The sequence below is a fragment of the Vicugna pacos genome, chromosome 29, assembly GCF_048564905.1.
Source record: "Vicugna pacos chromosome 29, VicPac4, whole genome shotgun sequence".
NCBI lineage: Eukaryota > Metazoa > Chordata > Mammalia > Artiodactyla > Camelidae > Vicugna > Vicugna pacos.
Window position 1 is genome coordinate 20,553,274 of NC_133015.1, and position 27,474 is coordinate 20,580,747.

A 27,474-nucleotide genomic window follows, 5' to 3' on the forward strand; every position below is an offset into this window, starting at 1 on the left:
TTTCTTTTCAAACCGAGACTTTTGGGGTCATATTTACTGATTCCCCTCCAAGACCAGGAATAGATCCAAATTAATCGGAAATGTGGGGAACAGTAAATGGAATTCGTATAACACCCCAAGCCTGGCAGGAATTCTTTTTGTCCCCTAATCCATCTCCTGTGCCACTGAGTGTGACAGTAGCCAAACCAGGCAGGCCTGCAGAGCCACAGAGCAGTGACACCCACCCTCGTCCTTCACTCTGGGGACAAGTGCCACCAGGGACAAGCTCTCATGTCCTCACAGGAAGCTTTAGTTGGAGATCCTGGTGTTGCACCGCAGCTATGGAATCAAGGTCACATGAGTTCACTGAACAAGGCTGAGGGCGTTCCAGCTTGAAGATGATGCCAGGATAGGTCAGAAGCAGGGAGATAGTGCATGGGGCCCACCGGCCAGTCCTCCCACCGTGACGCATCACCTCCCTGCCTGGCCCCACTAATCACTGCCAACCAACAGCCTCAGTACAGCCAGCAAGAGGGTGGGACTCCTCGTGTCTTTTATCCTTCCCAGACAACACAACCAGGAGTCCACTACAAGAATTTTTTCTTATCAGAGATGAGGGAAAAGCACAAACTCTCAGGACCTCAGCTTGTTTTAAAAAAGAAGAAATGATGCCTTCCCTCCGACCTGTTCCCAACTTTCCTGCCACCCTACACACACACACACACACACACGCACATGCACACACACGCACGCACACTCACCTAGAAGCACGCTGAGGGTTAGTAAGAATTTTGAGATTACTGTGAGCTCCTTTCCACAAACTCTGCAGGAGTATTTGAGTGTCTTTTGACCAGGACCACCTGGCTATTTGAAGTGATCCTGTACTATGTGAAAGAAAAAGTCGTATGCTCTTTTCAGCTCAAGGAGTGAGAGCTTGGCAGCAGCTTGAGTACAGTGACAGCTTCATCCTTTGTTGGCAGCATCGCTTACAGGAAAGGTAGACAGCGTCCTCCGCCTGGGCTGGGGGGGCATGGCCCACCGCATCAGGAAGCTGTTCCCTTCCCAGGTGGGCAGCCAGGGCCGGTTCCCAGCAGCAACATGGGAAAGTTGACATCGGACAGAGACTGGAAAATTTGTGATCTGCCACCTCCCTCCCCATTTGACTTTATTCTAATCAGCATAGATTTAACAAATGTGCACTATATATGTATACATTTACATATATGTAAATATACCACTATGTATTTGCATATATAAATATGTAAGCTTGTGTTCATTTGCATACACATTTATACTAGATACATAGTTTGCTCTGAGCACATGCTCCAGGCACTGATGTGGACTGCACTGTATGTCTGTCTGTATTTTAGGCAAGGATGTCCCACAATTGTTTCTAGATGCTAATCGCAGTGGCTCCCAGGACTCCCAGCAGGTCTGTCCGCTCTCTGAAAGCTCTTTGAGGGCTTCTCATCATTAGAATTCCCGGAGTTTTTGCCCCTTCCTTGCAAGCCATCTGGCCTCTCTGCACTGCTGCTGTAGTCGCCCTCCTCCTGCCACTCACACCTGAGCCTCTGGTATCCCCCACCTGAAGCAAATCCATCCATCAAGACGGTCCGAAATGGCAACCAGACGTTCTTCCCCCAAACTCTAGTATTAAAATTTGACTTTTTTCAAACCTCCATTTAGGTTTCATGCTTAGTTTTTTTCCCCCCTCAAATGCATTATTTCTGCTCTTGGGATAGACGTGGCTGTGCACGAGACAGAAACTGTCTACCTCCATGTAATCATTTGCCCAGTTAGCGGGGGCCGCTGGCCTCGGTGGTGTGCCTCTGGAACATTTATAATTGTCATTAACCAGAAGAGCAGAGAAGGTCAGAAGGAAGGGGCCCTTGAGAGTGAAAGGCTGTAGGCAAACGGCACGTGGGCTGGAAAGCCTGTGTCTGCTTCTCTCCAAAGAAGGGTGGGTGCCAGCCTGCAGGCCTTGCTCTTAGTCAGGAACCCTGGCTAGAGGCACATTCTGAGTGACAGAGAGCCACCAGAGCACCACTCGGAGGAATTCATAACCGGTAGTGGCATCTGCAGGAGGCAGGAGCCTGGGAACAAGAAGCGAGAAAAGGTGGAAGAGGGGCCCCAGCGGGGGGGCTGCTGCTCCGACCTGGAATGGAGGTGGCCCCGCGGAAGGATGTTCAAGAGAGATTTTCACTCTTCTTATCTTTGGAACCACGTATCTCTTTCTCCCTGTTTCTTCATTTTTGTGGCTGTTGTTCCTGCTCCTCTTTGCTTGCTTTTGTGTTACCTGAAGAAACACTGAAAAGCTATTTTGTAAAGAAATCTCAAGCAACCCAAACGGCTCAGGACAGATTTTCCTTCCTTCTTCAGACAACAATTGTGAACTTGTACTCCAGAGACACAGGGCATGGGACCAGGAAGATGACAGATGGACGACGTCCTGAAACCCCTAACAGTATGTGGTCTGAGGAGACTCACCAGGTCGATTTTTGATCTGAGAGCACTGCAGCCAAAAAAGCCATTCTTAGCTCTCCCCTCACTTGCCCTGTGCCAGCGGAGGGGCAGGCAGCAGCGAGGGGTGGGACGTGAGGGAGCTGGGCAGGAAACAGAAGTAAGTGAAGCCCGATTGCCACTTCAGCCCAGTCAGAGCTGCAGGTTTACCCACTCACGAACTGCAGGTTATCTCAACAAAAACACAGCACAATCAACACATATCAACCTATTCTTTCCTTTTTTTTATTGAAGTATAGTTGCTGTACAATCTTATATGTTATAGAGTTACAATATAGTGATCACAATTTTTAAAGGTTATACTCCATTTATAGTTATTGTGAAATATCAGCCATATTCCCCATGCCGTACAACACATCCTACAGCTTATTTTATACCTAATAGTTTGTCCTCTTTCTCCTCTACCCCTGTATTGCCCCTGCCCCCTTTCCTCTCCTATATGGTAACTGCTAATTTGTCTTCTATTTCTGTGGGTCTGCTTCTTTTTTGTTATGTTCACTAGTTTGTTGTGTTTTTTTAGATTCCACCTATAAAAGACAACATACAGTATTTGTCTTTCTCTGTCTGATTTATTCCACTTAGCATAATGCCCTCCAGGTCCATTCATGTTGCTGCAAAGGGCAAGATTTCATTTCTTTTTAATGGCAGAGTAGTTTTCCATTGTATCTATATACACCACATCTTCTTTATCCATCCACCTATTGATAGACACTTAGGCTGCTTCCATATCTTGGCTATTATAAGTAGTGCTGCTATGAACATTGCGGGGCATGTATCTTTTCAAATTACTGTTCTTGTTTTTTTGGAATATAAACCCAGGAGTAGAGTCATATGGTAGTTCTAATTTTAGTTTTTTGAGGAACTTCCATACTGTTTTCCACAGTGGTTGCACCAATTCACCTTCCCACCAACACTGTATGAGGGTTCCCTTTTCTCTGCATCTTCATCAGCATTGGTTATTTGTATTCTTTTTGATGATCGTGATTCTGAAAACGCATCAACATACTGAACTCACACTTATCAAGTGCCTGCTTTATGCCAAGCTTTAACATACAATTTCTCATTCAGCTTTCTGTTATGGGCTGATTGTGACCCCACCACACACCAAAAATTCGTATGTTGAAGTCCTAACCCCCAGCACCTCAAAATGTGACTGTTTTTGGAGACAGGTCTTCAAAGAGATAGTTAAGGGAAAATAAGGTTGTCGGGAGTGGATCCGAATCCAATCTAACTGCTGTCCTTATAAGAGGAGATGAGAACGCAGACCGGGGAAAGACCGTGTGAAGAAACAGGGAGAAGACAGAGGCGTCAGGAGAAACCAGCCCCACAGCCATCCTGGTCTTGGACGTCCAGCCTCCAGAGCTGGGAGACAGCAGCTTTCTGTCATTGAAGCCCCCGGCCTGTGGGATTTTGCACAGCTCCAGCAGACGTCCCCTCAGCCTGTAAGCTCAGTATAGAAGTGAGGGTGTAAAGCTCGGTGATGGACAGTAACTTGTGTGGAATCAAAATCATGAGGAGGCAGAGCAGGAATGAAAAGGCATCTTCTGGCTTGAACTCAGGAGCCTTGAACAGACAGTGGAACTTCTAGTTCCTAAGGACTGGAGAAGCGCTAGGCCCAAAAGTGCCTCCCCGCAGACGAGCAGGCCGCCCTGTAAACTCCCACCCTGGGGTAGCTCTAGAGAAATCACTGATGGGTAGGTCGGCGAGGGCCTGCAGTGAGGCTGTGCGACTCAGGGGAGCCAAGCCCTGAGCACTTCCGTGGGCAGGTCCTCCCGCCAGGGCTCCACGTGTGTTCCACCAGACAATCCTCCCCTTGTCCCGTGAGCTCAGGACTACTGTTGCTCCCATTTTATACTTGAGAACTCCGAGGTACAGAGGGGAAGTGATAGCTCAGGGCGACCAGCCAGCAGGAGGCAGATGGGACGACAGCCCAGACCAGCGCAAGGCCCAAGTGCGGCCCACTGCAGAAAACCACTCTGGAGCGAGCGGTGCTGGGGCAGACACCCACACTTGGACCTTCACAGAAAGGAAGCCAAGGCCATTCCCAACTGACCAGATATGAGCTAAGTGGGAAACAGAGTCTGTGGTTTGGGGAGACGCTGTGAATCCCTCTTTGTAGGTCCAGAAGGTCAGTGAGGAGCCAAGGACCAAATACTGCCTTGGGGCCCCCCCCACCATTCAGTGAGACTGTTGTTATTTTTACATGAAATTTAAGGGAAATTGCATAAAGAACAAATTAAAGAAACAGCCCCACCACTGTCCATTTGTTGTGAGTCTTCCTTATCCCCTCATGACACTCTTGTGAGGTAGACCAGAAGGTGTCTGTGCAATGCTCACCCCACCCTTCCTTCTCCTTGATGGTGAAAATGAGGCTCAACGAGGTGAATGACGCGCTCGCCATCCCGGTGGTGACAGGGCTCTTCTGTGGGGTTTCACGGCCCGTCCACTCTCGTTGGCTGCTGCTGTTTCTGTGAAACCCTTCCCACACCCGCTCCGGGTTCTCCCAGGGTCACCGTCCAGCACTCAAGGCGCCATGTCTCTCTCTTCGCAGGTCATCTGGTTTGTCTAAGGCTAATAAGATCTTTGGTCCGTCTTCAATCTCTAGACTTCCAGAATTTTCAAAAAAACTATGAGGTTTACTCCAAAAAAAAAAAATGGACATAAAGATTTCCACGCAAGTTCTCGTGCAGTGGCTAGAGGTTCACAAACCTCCCAAAACACCTGGGTGCCACCCTCTGCCCGAGACGCTCCCTTGTTCTTCACTAATAAGCTTTAAGTCTCTTCTCTTCGTCCGTTTCTGCCCCCAGCAACGTTCCTCTCTTGGGCGCTCCGCATTGCACTGGTTCAAGGATGACCTCTGCTGCAGAAAGCATCCTCCGGTTCACTTCCCGTGCTATTTCGTGCCACTTCCTGTCTGCTTGTTCTAGCACTTTCTCTCCACCTTCACGTCTCCTGGAAACACTGTCTTCTTCTGCATTCTGTACATCATGTGCTTGCAAGCTGATTGTCTGTTTTCTGTAACTGTGGCCCCTTCACTTCAACCGGCTGCATTCAACTCACACTAAACAGGACCCTGGAAATAGGTGATGGAACACGAGAGACAATGAGGCCTGATTGAGCCCTCACAGAGTTTACAGGTGGGTAAAAAAAATTAAAGCAGACAATTATGTACAAATTTGACATGTTTCTTTACAAAAATAGAGACGTGTGGTGTTCTTTGGGAGCACAGAGCAGAGCGACCTAAAGCAAGTTGCTGAATGAGCTGCCCTGAGGACATGGCCTCTCAGGGAAGCCTGAGTGATCAGGGGTTGGCCAGACCAAGGGGGCGGGAGGGAACGCCAGGCTGAGCAACGAGTCCGCTGGCTTCTAGCAACGGAGTGACTGGGCGGAGCCGAGAGCCTGCAGAATCCAGTGTGACAGGCACAAGTGCGAGGGCGCAGAAGCCGGACCACGGCCATCCTGGAAAGCCACCAAAAGGCCAGTGCGCTGTACACCAAGGATCATGGGACCAGACAAAGCGATTTCAGTAGAGGAAAGACATGGTCTGGTATGGGGGAGGAGCTGAGAGCTTATTTTACTTTTTATTTTGAATTTTTGGCTATGCACTACATTCACAAGTTTTCAAAACCCAGACAGCCTGGAAAGGTATTCAGTAAAAGCTTTTTTCCTGATCGTTTGCCTCTCTCCTAAATAAAGATCAATTTTTTTTTAATATAGTTTCTTATACATCTTATACATCCTACTTGACTTTTCCTATACTTATTTATAAGCAAATAAAATGAGCAATTCTTATTTTTCTCCTTATATATTCAAAAAGTAGCGTACCACGCCCAGTGTTTCAGACCTTGAATTTTTTGTGATAGTTTTGACCATTTTGCATATTGTCAGTTTAGCTCTTAATGTTAGTATGAGTATGAGTGTTACTTACCTTTTCACAAACATGTCTCTCCTCCCCGACCAGACGGTAAACTTTTGAGGGGCAGAAGCTGTGTCTTATTCAACTTTGTATAAGGTAGGTGTTTGTTTAAAAAAAAATCTGTTGAATTGCAGTAGGTGATGAAAAAGGATCTTTGCGGAATAAATCAGTTACTATCAAAAAAAAGCAAGTGCTTCATCTGGCCTGTTCACTTGATTTTCTTACTTTGGCTTATGCGACTTTCCCAACATTCACAAAGGTAGACAGGATTCCTAGTGAACCCTACGTCGTCATCCCCCAGCTTTGACAGTCATCAACATTTTGGTGACCTCAATTCTCATCTACTCACACCACCCACCCACTCTGGGGAAGGAGAGGGCTGCGGTATTTTAAAACAAACACAGACATCATGTCACTTCCTCTGTAAACACCCGAGAATGCAGCTCCAGCCGAGAAAACCTTTGCTTTAAGAACATAAGCCCGAGCCAGCAAAACGAATAGTCCTCCTTCAGTCTCAGCTAATACCCACTCCGTTGTCAGATTGCCCTGATTTTCTCTGAAACGTCTGCAGACAGTGGGCTCGTTGGAATCCGGAGCCACACAAAGCCTGCAATTACGATTTGGTCATTGTGTTGATAGTTCTCGCATCTCTTTGATACCATCACAGTCCACTCTCCCCGCCCTTTCACTTGTATGCCATTGATTTGTTAGAGAAACCGGGTCATTTGTCCTGCACAGTGCCCCACATTCTGTATTTGGCTGATTGCTTCTTTGTAGTGTCACATAACTTCCTTTCTGTCCCCCGTATTTTCCTGGAAACTGGCAAGATTTGTATTTTGAAAACGTCACCCCAGCTGCTGTGGGAGAACTGATTGGAGGTGGGAGAGTGAACAGTGAGAGGCAGCGTTCTCGCCGGGGCAGAAGCCAAGGGCTCCCCGGATGACTGCAGGGGCATGTGGTTCCAGGCCCTGTGTGGACCAAGAAATGGGCTGATTCAAGAAATACTTCGGAGACAGGCTCAACCAGACTTGGTGGCTACTGGAAAGGACTGTGCTTCTCAACGTTCTGTTCAGAGTCTGGGGCCTCACCATGAGACAAACAGAAAAAAATCTGCTTTCTCCTAAAAACATTTACATGTTTTCTGACAATCTCTTCCCAATTATCATTTATGACAAGTTTTAAGGGCATACAAAGTTGTCGTGTTATTGTTGGTATTAAATTTTATGGCTATGGCTTTAAAATGTAAACAAAAATTATTCCTTAAGTCGTTGGAAATGGTAATGATCCTCTTGGGAACAGCTTTTACTGCTATGGATACTGTAAAGCACAAAGATAATAAATTTAAATTGCAGTCTTAGTATTGGGAATATATTTTATTGCTTTGGCTAGAACACAAAGAAGCAGGATTCATAATTTTTTTTCCCCAGCAACAGGTTTATACGCAAGGATACTGTGCCTGGTGTGTAGGGAGGATCAAAGGTCACCAGCATCACAGGTCATGTGACAAGGCGTAAACCTGGGTGATGGGAGACTTGATGCTTACAGGTGGTCAGGGAGCTGGAGAGGAGCAGGCCCAGTGAGGAGGAAAAGGCGCGGGTGGTCACATGGATCGAGGGAGGGTCATCTGGGAGGATGCTAGCATCCCACCCACCAGGGCAGGCACTGCCTCACACGCCCCCGACCGGAGTCAGTTGTGAAAGCAACAGACCAAGGGCTCACGTGCCTCTTGGTGTCGTGGGTCTTTCACTCTGTGGACACTGCCTGGGGCTCCCTCTGTGTCCCCCTCGGTGAAGGGACCCCCGTGCACCCGGCCAGGAATCTAGAAAGCTTCTGACTCTCCTCCTTCACCCTGGGCACATCAGCAGTCACCAGCCCTCCCGGTTCTGCCCCACGCCTGTCGCCGTCTCTCCGTCTCATTTCAGGACGCCATCTTGTCTCAGGGTCCTCTTACCACAGCCTCTTTACTGCTTCCCATCTCACCCCTTGCAGTCCGTCCTCCACGCTCATCTTGTTGACAATGAGCACTGTTTACTGAGCATCAGTAATGTGCCCGGGTCTGTGCCAATAAGCAACTTACATCTGTGTCTCATTTTACCCTCATAACTTCCCTATGTTGAAGTGTTATCTCTTTTTCATAAATGAGGAAACTGAGTTCAGAGGTTAAATATAAACAAAGACATAATGGACTTAGGAAATTAGCCAGGCATAAGCAGAAGATAAATTTTAGATCTTTTCTTGTCCTTCAATACCCCTTATTGCCATTTCTCCTTTCCTTTGTTCCTTCCCTCCCTCCTTCCTTCCTTCCTTCCTTCCTTTTACAAGTAAACCCCAGGGAATGAAACATAAGAGCACTGCCGGTTTCTCCAGACTCATCCATCACCACAGCCCCAAGCAGCCATAGCTTTCAATGATCAAGTAACTTGTACTTCTTGGAATGCCATTTGCTCTTATCGAGAATGTAAACCCTTTCCCTTTCACTATCTAAAGTCCAGTTATCCTTCCAGATTTATTTTAGACATCAGCACCAGGAAGCCTACTTTTAAGCTACGCATTTCCAAATGCCATGAGCAGACAAACACACATAAGCGTGCGCATGGCTGGATCTGTGGCTCTCCCAGCCCCTGCAGTCCCCTGGGCACCTCCCCAGCACGGTGCTTGGCATACTACATTGTAACCACCTGCCTGGTCATAGAAGCACTTCTGGACTGTCACTGGCCTGAGTGCAGAGCTTGTGTCTTTTGTGTGTGAACCCCCAGAATCCAGTACCTGCATCCTGCTGCACAGTGAGTGCCCAGTGACAGTTTGCTGAATGAATACACGAGCAAACCAAAAGTATAAAATACAATAAATTCAACAGTTATTATTAGAACGATGAGATATAAGCCTTTTCAATCTCAAAGAAATTTCATGTCATGCTTTATTCAGTTGGAGGGATTGTATTTATAAACTGTGTTTTGAATTCACTCTGCAATTACTCACCTGTCCCCATTCTAACACCTGGCAATGTGCTACCTAGAAACTCACGGCAGAGTATAATCACCAGAGAATAAGCAGTTCTTTTCAGGGTACTTCAGCGAGTGCACGGAAAGTCACAGCGTAGCAACCATACAAGTAAGCATGGGGAGATATGTTTACTGTGTCACGGCAAACTTGGAATGCTGCAGTCAGTCAAAAAAATTAGAAGGTTTAGTAAGTCCGAATCCTCTCAAATGCCAGAATCCACCTGACTTCTGTGAGCCTCTTGTGTGGGGGAAAATTCCTAAACTGTCAAGTTACGTGAAGCTCTCTTCTTCGCATCTGGTCCCCACTGAGGTCACACACTCACAGAGTCAAGAGTATGGAATCTGGGAATATGGAAAGTGGGAAAAGTTGACAGGAACCAGGCCTCTGATCAGGGCTGGTGCCTGCCTCCTCTTCTGTTTCCATAGAAACGGCCATCGGCTCAGCAAAAAGTAAGTTCATGATTCTTCCGCTTTGTTTTCCTTTCTTCTTCCTCTGTGATAACCCCTCCAAGTTTTGCTAATTAGAGAAAATGGGCTTGCGACTGAAACTCCGAACGTGCAAGAAGTTAAATACCCTCCGAGTCACAACAGCGTGTTTCTGCGCCGGGAACGGCTCCCCACCCGCACCCGGGGGAGGCGCTCACAGCCTCGGGACCCACAGTCGTCTTCCCGGACACTCCCGGCAGTTGGATAACCTTTAGGACTGAACACGTTGTTGGGCATTCACGATGGTCCCTATCAAACTGAGATGAATGTGCTCCATAAGGCCTGTTTTTATGACATTAGTCTGGGAAAATGAAATCAAAAGGACTACTTTCAACAAAAATGTCCCGTGTGGACAGTTCAATACTCTTTCTCCGGCCCTGGTGATTGCTCTTATTGTATGCTGGATAAAGGCTCACCCGGCAGCTACCTGCTAGTTTGACAAGGCTGTTCTCTCGCCAGCAGGTTGCTTTAGCTTTTTTTTTTTTTTTTTTTTTGGTCACAGCAGCCCTCTAATTCCAACAAACCCACTGGATTAACAAAAACCTGAAAGTAAAATAGCACAAAATGATATCCCCGTGTGAGCTACTATTATACTTTGCAACCTGCAATTACACCAGTTCAACTAAATGCCCCCAAACATGACTGTATTAATTCAAGACATTTCAGAACTGGTAAATATTTCCTCTTCTTGGATTTTCTGTTATTAGTAGTTTTCAGCAGAGAATTAGGAAGCAGGCCCAGGCCAGGGGAACGATGGAGGACGGGGCTAACTGCCCCACCAAGATGACAGACGGTGAGGGGCTGGCACAGGAATGGGGATGAGAGTTGACAAAGTCAATTTGGAGAGAAAAATCGAACAGAAGAGAAGAGAGAACGAGATGAGAGAGAGGGAGGCCAGGGGAGATCAAGGAGGAGCTCCCGGGTGGGTAGGTGGGACAGAGCGGCCTGGCCCCGCGCCTGCAGCTGGTCAGTCATCTCAGAAGCAGGGTCCAGCCCGGCTGTGTGCCACGGCCACCGGGCATGCACGGGACCCAGGTCACAGCTTTTAAGGACCGAGTTCAAGATGTCTTACGGTCTGAGAGTCAAATTGTTGAAAGAGATTTCTACCCGTGACAGAATCCTTGGACCAATACAGGTACAAGTGTGTAGTTAACTGACTTTATAAGAGAAAAAAATTGTCCTAGCAAGAACTGGGACATGAAGTTTCATGCTGTGAGTAGTATCTTTCTAAAATCAGGTACTAGAAAGGGAAAGACGTTCTAGAGAGACGGGGGATTCCACCTGCACCATCCGCACCATCTGTCCCTTCCTGCGGGTGAGGATGGACTTTTGCACCTGCAGGTGAGGGAGACACCCAGGTAATGCTGGGCGGGGGCGTGGTCACAGCGCCTGTGGGGCTGAAGCCAGCGGAGGTGGGAAAGAGCTGGCAGGGATGCAGGCCGAGCTGAGGACGTTCTCCTTCCCGGAACAATAAACATCTCCTCCCAGAAATGTCACGTTCTAACCTCAGGGGCAGCTCTACCAGGAAGAAGAGCACCTGCCCACACGTCCTGCAGGCAGGCGTCTGGGGATGCGGGGGGGGGGGGTCTTCCGTTCCTGCACAGGCTGAGCTGAACAGCCAGCTGGAGCTCCTGGGCATCATGCTAGCCTGGATTTCACACTGTTTGCACAATTACGAAACAACAGACAACAGAAAAGGTGCCAATTTACTCTTGAAAGGCACAGGGACACCCCTCGTTCCCAGGGCTGGCACTCAGACACCATTGATCTCCCCATCCTTCTCTCAGTGGTACCTCATCCTGAGGGGCACCCCCACTCGCTCCTCCTTGGGATGGAGAAGCAGCCCCCTGCTGATGAGCCATCCTGGACCGAGGCCACACTGTGGTGGCAGCAGAGGGTTCCACAAATGCCGGCCCTTTGGTCGCTGTACCCTCCCTGACTGCCGCAAAGGGAAACCAGCTGCATCCCAAAAACAATTCCACTCCACAAACAATGCAGTGCCCGACTGTCATAATGAGGTCTGCTCCAAATATTGGCACACACACAAGATATTAATTAAAATAACATGTGTGATAAGTAATATTGGGATGCAAAGCACAGGACCCCTCTAAAGTCACAATTGGTAATGACGGGAGCGCCTGTTAACACGCACTCAAAATCCAGGGCTGCCTTCGTGACAAAATTAGTCTCGGGGAGGTGACCTTGAGAGGCCACCTTGTGTGTGTGTCCTCCTGCTTATAAACTGAACAATGTCTAAACAACCCCACAAGAAGAGTGTCATCCTGATTCTCAAGTGCTAAGGGAAGAGACTCCTTGAGAACTCAACGATTTAATTTCATAATAAATATTTGAGTACCAGTTAGTGTAAGGCTCTCTGCTTGGCACTGGGACAAGGGGCAAAGGGTGGGGACAGATCCACAGTTCTTGTTTTCAAGAAGGAAGTAGTTGAGGGGAGGGTATGGCTCGGTGGTAGAGTGCATGCTTAGCATGCACGAGGTCCTGGGTTCAATCCCTAGTACCTCCATTAAAAATAAATAAAATAAATACATCTAATTACCCCCCAAAAAACAAATAAATAAAAATTTTAAAATACCAGAAAAAGGTAGTAACTGGTTATTGGCAGACAGAAAGTCCTTCTGTAAGCCTCACCTACATCTTTCATGCTGCTGTTAAAAACCCATTGCCACTTGTTTAGTCCTTGACTGAGGACCCCACAGAATTCCAGTTCAAATGCTTCTAGAGATTTTACTAGGTACCAGGGACTTGGGGGTAAGGCTGACAACAGGTGAGTGTCCTTAGTACTAAAGTTTCCCACTAACTCAATGCCACGAAGCAATTGTGCACCATCTAATTTATCCAGACCTTTTAAATTATTACCAAATTTGACATTTATTGCCCCAGTTAGTACAGAAACCTACTGAGAGAGGAAAAGACCCCATTATCTTAATTCCAAAAGCATTTCCTATTCGTGGCTCCATCAACATTTCGGCATCTCATTAAATGTATTTAATTTCATTCTCTCAACAATAACCCACGTAGCACACCAGTGACCACAACTTCGGTGTCCCAGCCCCTAAATTCTATTAGTGTTCAGGAAGCCTCATGGTTGCAGCATAATGTTCAATCAGTGCAGAGAAATTAATTAAATTAAAATTATTTTTATTGTGATTTAATTAGCTTGATTTAATTACTTTGTTCACTGACTGAGCATTCTGTTGTTATGGCCAGATCCTAGCTCTCATTCGTGGCATGAATGTTCCCATAGAATTACACATTTTCTCTGTTCAGCCAGTGGAGCGGGCTGGGGGAGTTTGCCAGAAACTCACGATTTATCACAATCAGCATCATCCTAAATTAGAGGAAGCATCCAGCAATGGGATAACTTCTAAATGAAGTGTCTGCAAGCAGGTCACACCACCAGCCTCGGCTGTTCATCCGTCATATTTCAGAGTCAACCTGACACCTGGTCCAATCTGCAGTGCCTGCTTCATCGCTGGGCTGCTCCTGTGGGCTGCTGCCTCTCCGGGCGCCCGTGTGAGGGGTCCAGCTCCTGCACAGGGTGTCACCCCTACAACAGACCTGGCCGGCCCTCCTTGGCCTCCCTGGACCCTGACTCCACACTCACGGTGCCCATTCAAGCCGGTTCTCCTGCCTTCTCTCCCTCTGAGCCTGAGCTGCGCCATCTGAAAGTTAGTATTTCTTTTGATTGCAAATACGGGCAACAAACCACAGAGCCTTACCAGTCCCTGGGACTGGGTCACCAGAGCACACCAGCTATTTCCATGATTGCACTGGAGTTATTGGCCACATCTTGGAACACTTTACTTTCATCACTACTTCAAAACAACAGTGGGTGCCAGACCCTCCACCCCAAGTAGGTCACACATGATCTCAGCTCTTCCCCCAACCCTGCCCCTCGCAGGTCACTCTGCAACGCTGTGTGTGATTCAGGCTGGACAACAGTGGCCTTCACACTGAGGTTTCTGAAAACTGAGATCAGCTCTAACTTGCCTAGATTTGAAAATGTATCATGTTGATGAATGTGCTTAAAGTTGTACCAAGTTGTTTTCTTGTGTCCTAACAACTGCATGTCCATAGATGTGGCTTCCCGCACGGGCTTATGTGTTTCACCTTACTATGGGAAACCATTCTCTGAGAACGGGCCCTAGGCTTTGTCAGACTGCTCTAACAACAGAGGCCCAGGCTTTTTTGGTCCCTGTGTTACTTTCCTAACTTACACAGCTCTGGTGGCTTCAAACAACAGAAATGTATTCTCTCAAGGTTCTGGAGGCCTGAAGCTCAGTGTCAGTCTCCCTGGGCAGAAATCAGGGCGTCATGGGGCCACCCTCCCTCTGTAGACTCCAGAGGAGACTCCTTGCCTGGCCTCTTCCAGCTTCTGGTGGCCACCAGCATTCTTTTGCTTGCGGCTGCATCACTCCAATCTCTGCCTCCATCTCCACATGGCCTTCTCCTCGTCCGTGTGCGCTACCTCCCTCTGCCTCTCTCTTACAAGGACACTTTTGATGGTGCTTAGGGCCCAACTGGATAGTCCTGGATAATCTCCCCATCTCAAGATCCTTAGCCTAATCACATCTGCCTAGTCACAATAAGGTAACACTTTCAGGTCCCAGGGATGAGGCCCCGATATTTTGGGGGCCACCATTCAGCCCACTGTAGTATCTATGCTCAATTCTTCACTGACCATACAATTCTGGCCTTGAGAAAGGGACACAAAATGATTTTCAAGACATGACAAACCTGGTACCAAGCTAAAACAGATGTCCATGCAAAGCCCACTGAAACAATGAGATAAGAGTTAATGTGACAGTTAAAGAGAAAGCAGGACCTTTAAAAAATTAAGCTTTCACTACGGCCCAGGAGAGGAAACAGGGCTGTTGCTTCACCTCCAGATGAAGAAAGTACACGCTTTGCCAGCTTTGCTGCTGGAACACGTGTGGTCCCTGACCCTGAGATCTCACAGGGCTCAGGTTGGCAGTTCTGTGCGTTCCTCCCCCACCGCTCCTCCTGCCCCCGGGGGGGCTGTATTTCTGTGCTGTGCAAAGTGTTGAATGAGGAACTTATGCCACTGACCAGAAGTGAAAAAGGGCAGGGACTGTGTGTTTTTCAATTAAACAGAATAAGAGGAAGTAAGTGTTAACTGTGACTTGAGAAGTTCAGGCTACTGGTGAGGACAGAATCCCTGCAGCCAGGTGTGCCAACCCCGAGTTTACATCCAAAAGGTGTGCTCCAGCCTCCTCTTCCGATCCTCATGAAAACGATGCCTGGCTGATCCGGCAGCTGCCAGACAGCCTTCTCTGGTGAGAAATCAGATCCCGTCCCGCCCCATCACTGCCTCAGGTCACGTGATTTCATTCACAAAACCCGACCTCTCTAAGTGCCGGTTTCCTCAGCTGGGCCTGACGTACTACATGGGCTCCTGAAAGGCAGGACTCGTTCTTAATTTCCTGTCTGAGGCTTTGAGCATGTGGCCTGGCACACAGAGGACCCTTAATAGATATTCACTTACTTGAACTGAATGTCTGTCTCACACGACTTACAGTCCCAAAGCAACACTGGGCGTGCTGCCTCTGAGGGTCGCTCCCGGACTGCGTAGACAGACAGCATCCTGTGGCTGCAGATGTCCTCCTGGTTCTTGCACTAACTCACTTTGCAACATCCCTTCTGGCCTCATGATGCTTTCGTCCTTTTCATCGCCTCCGAGAGGACACATCTGCCCTAGAAATGAGCAGAGAGAGGTCTCCGTTACCCATGCTCATTCAGAGGGCACGCGTGGTCAAGGGCGACTGGGCACAAAACTCAGTGCCCGTCATCAGGCCGGAGAGACCTTCGAGATGATCTAGTTCAACATCCTCCCTTTACGGATAAGAAAGCTGAGAGCTGTCCAGTGTCACTTGGCTGGTGGGCAGCAAAGCACCCAGGCGGCTAGCACCCACTGCTGGGACTCCTAGCCCAGTGCTCTCCCTCCGCTGCTGTGAGCCTTCTTCAACGTCACGTCTTTACTCAGCATCATAAAACTGGCTCAGCACACTGCCTCACGGCCAAGTGCTCCAAACCGTCAAAGAGTTGAGAATGTTACCGACTCCTCTCACACAGGCTAGGTTGTGGGAACCCATAAATAAAACACATTACAAGGTACTGGAAAAATGCAGGGTGTTTCGTCAGGTCTTGACTTTGTGCTATACCATTCTGAGTCCCTCCTACTGCCTTGCCTATATTTGTTTAGTTACTAACCAGTAAGACTTGCAGGTGGCAATTTGAACTGACATGTTTAACACCCCCTCCCTTCCCAAATCCTACTGAAAGATCACAGAGTGATGTCAAGCAGGGAGAAAGTCTGGGACATACATATAAAATAAAGAGGAATGGTATCAAGGAGCTAGAAACTTCGGAGACACTGGCATGATTGAGTGCAGGTGGAAGTGGCAGGCCAAATGCGGATAAGCGCTATTCATCGCTGACAAAGAAAGACCGTGTGGGTAGCAAGCAGGTGAAATTTCCCCCAAAGACTTGGGAAATTCTCAAAGTTTACCTGGAAGCAGAGGGGATGGTGGGACAGTTGGTCGGAAGCAAATGAGAGCAGTTTGGCAACCACATCTGTGTCTAACACAGAACTGCTGGCCACCCAGGAGGGACCCGGGGACAGCCCCTGTCAGCACCTTCCCCACAAGAGGCTCAGAGGAGCTATTTGAAAAAAGTAGTGAATTCCTGAGGCAAAAATGCCTTCCCAGTAGTTTGCTATCAACTTTTCCCAGCTAAATGGACCCCTAAGCAAAGGAATTAAAACCACCAAATAAATAAAAACCTAAAATTCCCCCTCTGGGACTAAGAGAAAAGGAAATCTCCAAAATGAATAAATGTAGATCACCTTCCAAAGGGAAAAGCAAATCGAAAAAAATTAAATAAATGTCACAGAACATATGAAAATATTTAGGACACAAACAGAAAGAAGACATTTTTGAAGACTTGGAGCAAGTATTTATCTATGAAATAAACTTATTCCAAAAACAGGGGGTAAGCTTAGCACAATCTTTAATTTAGATTTTGGACAACCTTGAAAGGACATAATGGAGAATAGCTATAAAGAGGAAACAATTGATAAGTCTTCCTGTCAGTGAAAATCATGCTCCTAGAATTTCCTTTTTTAATCAGCTTTAACCTGGGCTGGGTGGGGGGCTGAGTAAATTTTCCAAAGATTGGAAATCTCCCAGCTCATGTGCTCTTTTGCAATGTGACCTTCCTCTGTCATCAAGATGAGGAGTCTATTTCTTCACATCCTTGAATCGTCATGGATCACGGTAGCAGAGAGACTAAGACTACTCTGACCGATAGAATGTGCTGGAAGTGACACTGTGCCGGCTCTGAGCACAGCCCTCAACTGGCCTGGCAGCTTCTGCTTACTGACTATTGGAAGTCAGCAGCCAGGTAAAGGTGTGGCCACCCTGAGACGCCTACACTGTGAGAAGCCCAAGCCACACAGAAAGGCCCTGGAGAGTGAGATACCACGGGGGGTTGGGGGGTAGGCGGGTGGGAAGGGAGGGGGAGACAGGCCATGCCATGGGAGTAGAAGCCACCACAGAAGGAGATCTTCCATCCAAGCTGAACCAACTGAGGCCATGTGATCAGAGATACACCATCCAGCCAAGCCAACAAATTCCCAACCCCAAAAATGATGAACAAACTGCAATGGTTACTCTAAGCCACAAAGTTTTGAGGTAGTTGGTTAAACAGAAATAGCTAACAGGCAGAGGCAGCCGACAGCAGTCTGCGGTGCCTTACAGAAGCAGGTGCGTTTGGTGACTCTACATTTGCGGAACGTTCAAATCCCAAGCCCTCTTCCCCAGTCCAGCTCCCAGAATGCTGACAGCCAGGACATTACCCTCCAGGCAGGAGGTGAGCAGAGTCTCCTCTGAGAAATCTGACCAGCTCTAGAGGAAGAGCGAAAGTAGGCGTTCCCCACAGCCACCCTACAGAGAAGTCCCTCTTGGCAGGACCCCACCCATGGGCACACAGCTTCCAATGAGTTTTCAGTCCCCTACCGTAAACAGGCACCAACAATCCAGGATTCCCAGACATCTGAGGAAGCCTCTAATAGGAAAGAGACCTGTCCCCAAACACACAGATGAAAGGGGATTTAGCAGAAACAGAGACTACGTGAGGAAAAGAAAAGGAAAAAGCAAAACGATCGTTATTGTCCTTGGAGCAGAGATAGAGGAAAAGATATCGCACCCACAAAACAAGAACAGAATGCTATTAAAAGGAAAAGTAAAAGACACCACCAAAAAAGAGAATTACAGACCAATATCACTAATGAACATAGATGCAAAAATCCTTACCAAAATACTAGCAAATAGAATCCAACAGCACATAAAAAAGATTATACATCATGATCAAGTGGGGTTCATCCCAGGGACACAAGGATGGTTCAACATACGCAAATCAATCAACGTAATACATCACATCAACAAGAGAAAGGACAAAAACCACATGATCATCTCAATAGATGCAGAAAAAGCTTTTGATAAAATTCAACACCCATTTATGATAAAAACTCTCACCATTTTGATCAACTCATCTTCGACAAAGGAGGCAAGAATATACAAAGGAATAAAGATAGTCTCTTCAGCAAATGGTATTGGGAAAACTGGACAGCAGTATGTAAAACAATGAAGCTAGAACACTCCCTTATACCATACACAAAAATAAACTCAAAATGGATCAAAGACTTAAACATAAGACAAGATACAATAAACCTCCTAGAGGAAAATATAGGCAAAACATTATCTGACATACTATATCTCAAAAATATTCTCGTAGAAGAAATAAAAGCAAGAATAAACAAATGGGACCTAATGAAACTTACAAGCTTCTGCACAGCAAAGGAAACCATAAGTAAAACAAAAAGACAACCTACAGAATGGGAGAAAATTTTTGTAAATGAAACCGACAAAGGCTTGATCTCCAGAATATATAAGCAGCTCATACGACTTAATAAGAAAAAACCAAACAACTCAATCCAAAGATGGGCAAAAGACCTAAACAAGCAATTCCTAAGGAAGACATACAAATGATCAAAAGGCACATGAAAAAATGCTCAATATCACTAATTATCAGAGAAATGCAAATCAAAACTACAATGAAGTATCACCTCACACCAGTCAGGATGGCCATCATTCAAAAATCCACAAATGACAAATGCTGGAGAGGCTGTGGAGAAAGGGGAACCCTCCTACACTGCTGGTGGGAATGGAGTTTGGTGCAGCCACTATGGAAAACGGTATGGAGATTCCTCAAAAGACTAGGAATAGACTCACCGTATGACCCAGGAATCCCACTCCTGGGCTTATATCCAGAAGGAACCCTACTTTAGGATGACACCTGCACCCCAATGTTCATAGTAGCACTATTTACAATAGCCAAGACATGGAAACAGCCTAAATGTCCATCAACAGGTGACTGGATAAAGAAGAAGTGGTATATTTATACAATGGAATACTATCCAGCCATAAAAACCAACAACATAATGCCATTTGCAGCAACACGGATACTCCTGGAGAATGTCATTCTAAGTGAAGTAAGCCAGAAAGAGAAAGAAAAATACCATATGAGATCGCTCATGTGCGGAATCTAAAAAAAAAAAAAACATAAATACAAAACAAAAACAGACTCATAGAATACAAACTTGTGGTTGCCAGGGGGACAAGGGGTGGAAGGGACAGACTGGGACTTCAAAATGTAGAATAGAAAAAAAAAGATTGTACTGTGTAGCACAGGGAAATATATACAGGATCTTGTGGTGGCTCAACAGAGAAAGAGAATGTGACAATGAATGTATGTATGTTTATGTATAAGTGAAAAACTGTGCTCTACATTGGAATTTAACACAACACTGTAGAATGACTATAACTCAATAAAAAATGTTAAAAAAATCGGTAAGAAGGCAAACAGTATAAAAATGGGAAATACATAAACAGGCAGCTCATAAACAAGGAAATCCAAATGATGAATAAATATACAGAAAGATAAAAAAAGGAAAAGTAGTAAAGAACAAAAAAGAGCTTTGGGGAATTAAATCAACGATAGTATAAATGAATAACTCAGCAGCAGGGCTGGAAGATAAGTTGAGGAAATATTTTGGAAAGGAGAGCAAAAGACAGAGATGGAAAATAAAAGAAAAAAGATAACAGAAATTAGAGGACTTGTACAGGCAAATAACCATCAGTTTATCCAAATAATAAAGGGTTCCAGAGGAAAAGAACCAAAAACAGAGAGGAGGAAATCACCAGCAAAGGAGTTCAAGGGCACCTCCCAGAACTGAAGGCCACACCAGTTTCGTTACCATGAAATTTCACAGCAGCAGTGGGAAAAAGGAGATTCTGCAAGAAGAGAAAGAGAAAAGGACTGAAAGAGAGATTAAGAGAACTATCACATACAAATGATAAGCAATTGAATGACTTAGGATTTCTCAACAGCAACCCAGGGAGCTGAAAGACAATGGTGCAGTGCCTTCCAGGTTCTGAAAAATGATCCCCGTATTATCTGCCCAGACAAACTATGAGTCAAGGGCAGGTGTAGAAGGAAGTTACTTTCAGACATACGAAAAATTAACCTCCTACACACTGTTTCTTAGGAAATTATGGGAGAGTATGTTTCATAAAACAAAGGGATGAGCCAAGAAGGAAGAAGATACGAGATCCAGGACATAGGCTCCAACACAGCAGACCGATAAAGGGAACTCCGGGGCCAGTCGAGAAGAGGGATCTCCGACTCCGAACGGCAGTAGCCGGTCCACAGACAGAATCCCCCAGAAGATGGAGAGACGGTGTCGTATGTGAATGCTCATCTCAGGAGAGACCTAGAACACTGGCCTAGGATCAGAGGTTGACAAATGTATGGAAAACCAAATAAATAAACAAACAAAACAAATATAACCCAGAGCAGTGTCCTAGAGAAGAAACACAGTGGGAACCCCATGTGTGATTTTAAATTTGGGGGGAATCACGTTAAAAGAAAGAGCTGAAATTAATTTCCCTTCAATAGTATATTTTATGTAAGCTAATATATCCAAAACATTATTTCAACATAAAAATAATAAGAATTATTGAGATTTTTATATTCTTTTTCATATGAAGCCTTTGAGATCCAGTGTGTATTTTGCATCCATAGCTCATTTCAGTTTACACACTGAAATTTCTCAGAAATACTTGATTTCAGCTGTATTTAGTTTTCATTAAACTTGCAGTTGAAAAGGTAATTCACCTACCAAAGGTGTTCCATACATACTTAAATGTTTTCCGAAAGCCATCAGCTTTTAATTTAGATGTAAAAGAATTAATTTGGATATAAAAGAAATAATACTAAAAATGAATTCCTTGGGCACAGTAGCCACATTTCAAGAATGCCAAAGCTCCATGTGGCTAGAGGCACTGGACAGCTAAGATCCAGAGAAATCCAAAAGTTATTCAGAAAAGGAAAAATAATTGTAGTTAGCATGTGGCTCAGCTTTGAATAACATACTCTGAATATTCACTTAATCAAAATTATAATACCAACTCCACAGGGAAGTTGGGGATGGGAAATGTTTGTTGTGTCAAGGGAGGAAGAGGAAAGAAAGCTAAATCCTAAATGCCTGAAACTGAAAAATTAAAAAGCGGCAATGTAATCCTATTAAATAGAAACACAGAAATAAACACAAAAGGATTCTATCAACATAGCTCCACGTGAGCGCCCCTAGTAAGAAGAAGTGGAGGGGAAGGGGCTCGAGACTCCCGGTTTGGGGGTTGGTTTTTGTTTTTTTCCTAACAAACCTCACAGTACTGGTTGACCCTTTAAACTCATGCATGTACAATTTTGATTTTTAAAAAGATCTTGCAGACTATACTTCAATAAAAATGTATATATATAAATGTATATATATAAAAATGTATATATATATATATATAAAATCTTGCAAAATGATCGTGGGAAGGTGAGTGGCGTGAGAATGGCCTGTGTAACATGGCCGAGGTAGGACTGTCACTTGAAAATGTGACCCTTTCTCATTGTCTCATGGAAGGAGAAAGCAGGGCAGGTGTCCCCAAGACGGAAACTAAGAGAAAGGGAGCACCGAGGTGGGAGAGGCTGCCTGCTGGCCGAATCCCAAATCTCACTCTCAAGAGCCTGCACCCAGAGCAGGCTCTGCAGACAGTACACAGAGTGGTTTCCTGGGGCTCCCAGAGGACGGGGATGGGAGGGTGGGTGCGGAAACCTTGTTCTCGGGGATTGAAGCCTTCCAGGCCACAGGGCCAGCGTGCACTGCATCCCACATCTCACACCTGCCTCTCCGCCAGGCCTGGCTGCTCCCCGGGCGGCCCCTAGTCTGCCTCCTCTCCCCCAAGCCAAGCCCCTCATCCTTCATGGCCCAGTACCAAGCTTCTTTCCGCATTAATTTCTCCCGACTTCTACTGGTCTCACTAACAATCTTTTTATGTTATTTTTCAATCTCCCACAACTCATGTGCTATGTCTTACGCAGTTTGGGCCTTAATTACAAACTGTTTTGAATTGCACGCTATTATTTCACATATGATTTCCAAGCTGCAGGCTAAGAACAAGGACAAAATCCCCAGGTCTCCCGCAGGCCCCACCATACCCAGCACAAGATTCAACCCGTAGTATCGGTTTAAAGAGTGTTTGATGATTGATTGTTGCCAGTGGTGTTATATATGCATTCACCCACTTCTACAGTGGCTCCTATCACAGGAACTATGGTATTTTAGAGGTAAACAGATGGATGCGAGAGAATTTTTATACGTAGGAATGTAGATCCAGAGCTGAGTTACTGTTTCTTCAATCCATGGCACATTATAATTGGGCAGTATGCAATCTTTCCCTTCTTTAATTTTATTTGAATTTTTTTCCCTGTATCCTTGACCCCATGACCTGTCTCCTTCCTTTCTCCCCACCCAACAGACACCCATCTAAAGTGTCAGGAATGTGGCCTTGGAAACGTCCGTATCTTAAAGATAGAGTGTTGTTAGTGTGTGTGTGCTTTTTCTAACTTTATTAAAATAATATCACGCTAGAGATCTTGTTCTACGTCTTACTTTTTCACTCAACACGCCTTCTAGGGAATTACATCTAGCCATTGCTGCATTGCTGCATGGTTTTCCCCCAGAAGCTTCTACCACATCTCATCTACCTCTTCCCCAAATGATGGACACCTATATTGTCTCCAACTCCCTGGGATCCAAAGTGATGCCATCAGGGGCATCCTCACACATGCGTGTTTCCATTCGGACATGTGAAAGAGTTCATAAAAGACATAATATACGATTTTTGAATTGTTCTCCAGAATGGCTCTGCCCACCTCACTTCCACCAGCTGTAGAAGAATTCACTGCTGTGTAATTCAGAAAGAGCTGTCAGACACAGTGGGACAGCAGAGCACCTCCAAAGATAAGTCTCACAGTGACTCTCATCAGCTCCATGAAAAGAGGAGGACAGAAAGACAGAGGCTGCTCTCGTGGGTCCTTTCCCCCAGGCCACAACCTTTAATGCAGGGACAGGGATGAGCTGCTTTCCTGACCTCCATTCTGTGCTGCTGACTCAGCTGTGCTCCTTGGGGTTCAACTTATTTCAGACAAAGCTTTTGATTCCTATCTCAAAAGGTTCTCTAGCTTGGGAAAAGAAGGAGGGAAGAAGAAACAAGAGGAAATGAATTAACATCTGAACCCACAGGGTCTTAAAGGGTAAACACACACACACACACAATTAACTAGACGGAATATGGCTTCCAGGGTGACGTCTCTTCCCTGTCAGCGGGGGAGTTAATGAGCCCCTTTGCAGGCTGTGGCTGAGCGAAGTGTCTCTGTCTTTTCCTGCCCGCACCCTCGTCTGTCATGACCCAGGGTCCGCAGGGTCCCAGCAGCATACAGTTCCCCTGATTACCCACTTCCTGCCCTCCACCGGGGGGAGACCTGATCACGGTCCCTCTGAGTACCCCTGGGCCGTCATCTGCCCTCCTGAGTTATGCCCTGCGCCCTCCACGTGCCCACACTGGAGCTCGAAGGTCAGACACGTGAGGTGTCGCTTCCCCACTTGGCCTCAGCTGCCGCATCTGGAGAGCTGGGTGGTGGGACAGCAGGTCAGATGCGGAGACGGAGGAAGACCAGGCCCTGGGAAAGGGCAGGCCGCCTGGGCCCCCACCCCCCGCGTGCCCCTCCACGTCCTTCCCCAGTTCCCACCATCTGGGATCCACCCAGGAACTGCCAAACTCCTGATGGTCGCATCTGGCTTAAGAGAAGGAAACAAGGAGTTAGACCTCGAGGAACAGGCAGCACTTGGCACGCACAATAGACGCAGCTGCTGTTTACAGCCCTGGTTTAGGGTGGCCTCGAGCTGGACCTCACACCTCCCCGCCCTGACTCTCCCCTGGGGGGCATTGTCTTACACGGGGCATCTGGAACCTCACAGTCCTGCAGCTCAGAAAAAAAAAGAAAGAAACAATCCATGAATTCCACGAAGCTATGAAACTATAATCAACTCACTTCCTGGGAAAACTTCCCGACCCCGCTCTTAGGGTAAGGCAGGTCCATGCAGGTCCATGCAGCTCCGAACTACCCTACATTCTCTCCTCATTAAATGGGAACGTAAAGATCAATTGTCCAGTGAAAATGCGACCCTATGAAGCCTCTTCCTAAATAACAGCCAACCAGGTTTGAAACACTCCTGATTTCTTATCTAGGGGGAAAAAAACCATCAAGAACTCAGGCTGTCAGTTAAAAACCAGTATCACGCTGCATGGTAGGCTAGGACCTTCTGGGGCCCGTCCCGCTTGGTGTTGTCATCCGGGCGGCTCTTCTGGCCCCAGGGCGTCTCCTCCCTGGTCTCGTCCCCATAGAAACAACCGAGGAGCTGGCAGGCGCGGGGAAGGCGCTGTGCGCGCCATCTGACTCCATCCGCGCCCTTCCAGCGCCCACTCCTGATTTCAGCCGCCTGCGCTGGCTCCGCTGGGCGAGGCGGTGGCTAATGACCTCCCTTCTGTTTTCTCCCTCCTCTCCTCTCCTCTCCCATCCTCTCCCCTCCCTGCTCCCTCCGAGGACAGCCTTTCCAAGAAATCGCACACACGCACACCTGGCACGGTGCGATAGGGAAGCTGCCATGGATACCGGGCCACCATTCCCACCCCGGTGGCGGCTCCTGGGAATAAGTAACTATCTCTAGAATGCTACATACTCCAGATGTGCGCCGACTAGTGCCTGGAGACCCCGCTTCCTCGTCTCATTATGCCTCTTTTTCTCCACAAGTTTCATATATGCACATCAAGCCTTCAGAAGGGGGGAAAATGGGAAATGGTAATCTTCCTTTTAATATGCTACCACATGCCAGCCCGGAACAGCTGTGCACACACAGCACGTTGGACTGGACATGAAATATAGCCCGCGACCATTTTTTAAGCATTCATTCCCAGGGCTTACAAAACACATTTACTTGGAGGGAGGTCACCCAGTCTTCCTTCTGCATAAAAAGGTGGCTTTGAAATAGGTACAGCCATCTGGAAACAGCCTCCCCAGCCATTGATATGTAAAATGCACACATCACACCATCTTGCTCGGGACTGTGCAGCAGGAGGCAGACACACACACAGGCCCCGTAATTGTTTAAATATACAGCCTCCATGGTGCTTACCTTGCTCTGAAAACCCATTTGCCAGCAGCCTCGGTAACTCTGGACAGGCTGGGGGAGGTGGGGGGAAAGGGTTTGCAATTTGCTCACGGGGGCATTTGTCTGTGCGCAGGAGGAGTGTCCTGGAATCCAGATTTGGGGGAGATTATTTGCACACTCTCCAGTGCTGATCCTGGCTTGCTAATAAGGAAGACTATTGTCAAGTGCATCACCGGAGTAAATAGCAAACACCCCATCGAAACGACGACCTCTGCTCTTTTGATCATTACAGCCAAGCGTTTGCTTCCCTCCCTGCAAGACTTAGATCCCACCTTTAGTAACTGGTTTTGTCGGGCATTTAAAGGAAAAGAGCAAGGGCTCCAAGATCGCTAATTGATCTCCATGTAATCAGGGGGATGACTCTGCACGTTTATTGACAATTACTCTTTAAAAGGCATAAGCCACCCGCCCTTGACAAGACCTTCATCGTACAGACCTTCTCCAAAGAAATTCTTGACCTCTGAAGCTATTTGACTTTTGTGTTGTCTCTTCCCTTTTTATTTACAAGGCTTGTTTTTCATCTTTGTTTTAAAATTTTTTTTAATGTCTACATGATATGGATAACAGAAATCTGCTGCGTTAAAATTTAAGCGTACTATCGCTTTCTCCCAAAAGAAATCCCAGAAAGGACACAGAAAGCACTCTGGGTGACTCAAAGGGTTAAGCTGTTAAATGCACAAATAGCAGAGCTCCTGTTACCAGGAGGAGAGGGAGCTGCCTGGAAGCAGATCACTCTAGGTCAGCCTGTCCTTTACATTGTGAAGAGCTTGAAAGGAGCTAATAAACCCAGCAGCCTATGGCCAAGGTAATTTATTTTATATTCCTAGTCATCACATGCAATATTTTTTGGAGGGGGAGAGCAAATATAATTCAAGGAAAGTGATAAACAACAGGAAAAAAAAAACCCACAATATCTAGTGATGCTTCTACCCCAAGTCAAGAGAGCACGTGCCTTTCTCTGCGTTTGTGGTGTATTTCTCATCCTGTTTGTGCATCAACATCTTCAAAGTGCTTCAGTGGCTGGTGGGAGGGGCAGTGCAGGGGGGTGAAGGTGGCTCTGCCTGGCCTGAGGTCAGTGGTCCTTCCTGTGGGGGATGCAAATCCCCTGAGATGAGCAGCTCCCAGGGTGGGCACAGACATTTCTGCACAGGCACCTCCCAGCCTCCCACCTCCCCCGCTTCAGGAGACACATCCACTTGACTTCTGAATCGGCTCCTGGCTGGGAGCAATTACTGAGTGGACAGCCCTCCAGCTGATTTCCTGAGCTGTCGTCCAGGACAGCTTCCCCCGAGCTCCGGGTGAGACGCTGGGCCGTTCTGCTCCTGTCTCGCACTTGCCGCATTTCACGTGGATGAGGTCATTGGACCGCAGATGAGGTAACTGTGCAGCCCGCCTGTGAGCTGGGAGAGGTTGCCACATGACCATCCATGTAAACACAGTGAGGTCCCCTCGGGGCCTGCGACAGCTGGGCTCTGCTGCTGGCTGCCCTGCCGAGGGGTGGGAGCCACAGGACTCCTGGAGCTTGTCTGCACTCTTAAAGGAGCCAAATCACTGCCTGGGCTCCTATCACACACACACCCCCCTCCTCTGCCACCCAACACACACACAAACACACTGGTCCACTAGCTTCAGGGCAGAGGAACACCCTCGAGGGAGACGCACCAGTGGGTCCCATGACAGATGTGCACGGGGCTTGTGGTGGGTGACTGAATGAATAACACAGCCTCTTAAAAATGGACCCCCCTCCAAAGGCAGAAGGGTGCCCAGGGCTGAGGGGCGCAGTCTCTGCAAGCCCACCTCTACACCTCCAGCATTTGGACATCTCATAATTGTCTCTAAGTTAGAAACAT

The 27,474-nt window shown here is 47.0% G+C and overlaps 1 long non-coding RNA gene across 2 annotated transcripts in view; it reads right to left on the reverse strand.

Annotated features, from left to right (window-relative positions):
- Positions 1 to 9,314: 9,314 nt before the first annotated feature.
- LOC140690267 (uncharacterized) overlaps positions 9,315 to 27,474 on the reverse strand; it is an 86,446-nt gene continuing 68,286 nt past the window's right edge. For both annotated transcript variants that reach the window (XR_012065484.1, XR_012065483.1), the window contains exons 3-4: positions 15,431 to 15,639; positions 9,315 to 10,446 (exon numbers count right to left, since the gene is read on the reverse strand). This is a non-coding gene — a long non-coding RNA (uncharacterized lncRNA). The remainder of the gene's footprint in view (positions 10,447 to 15,430; positions 15,640 to 27,474) is intronic.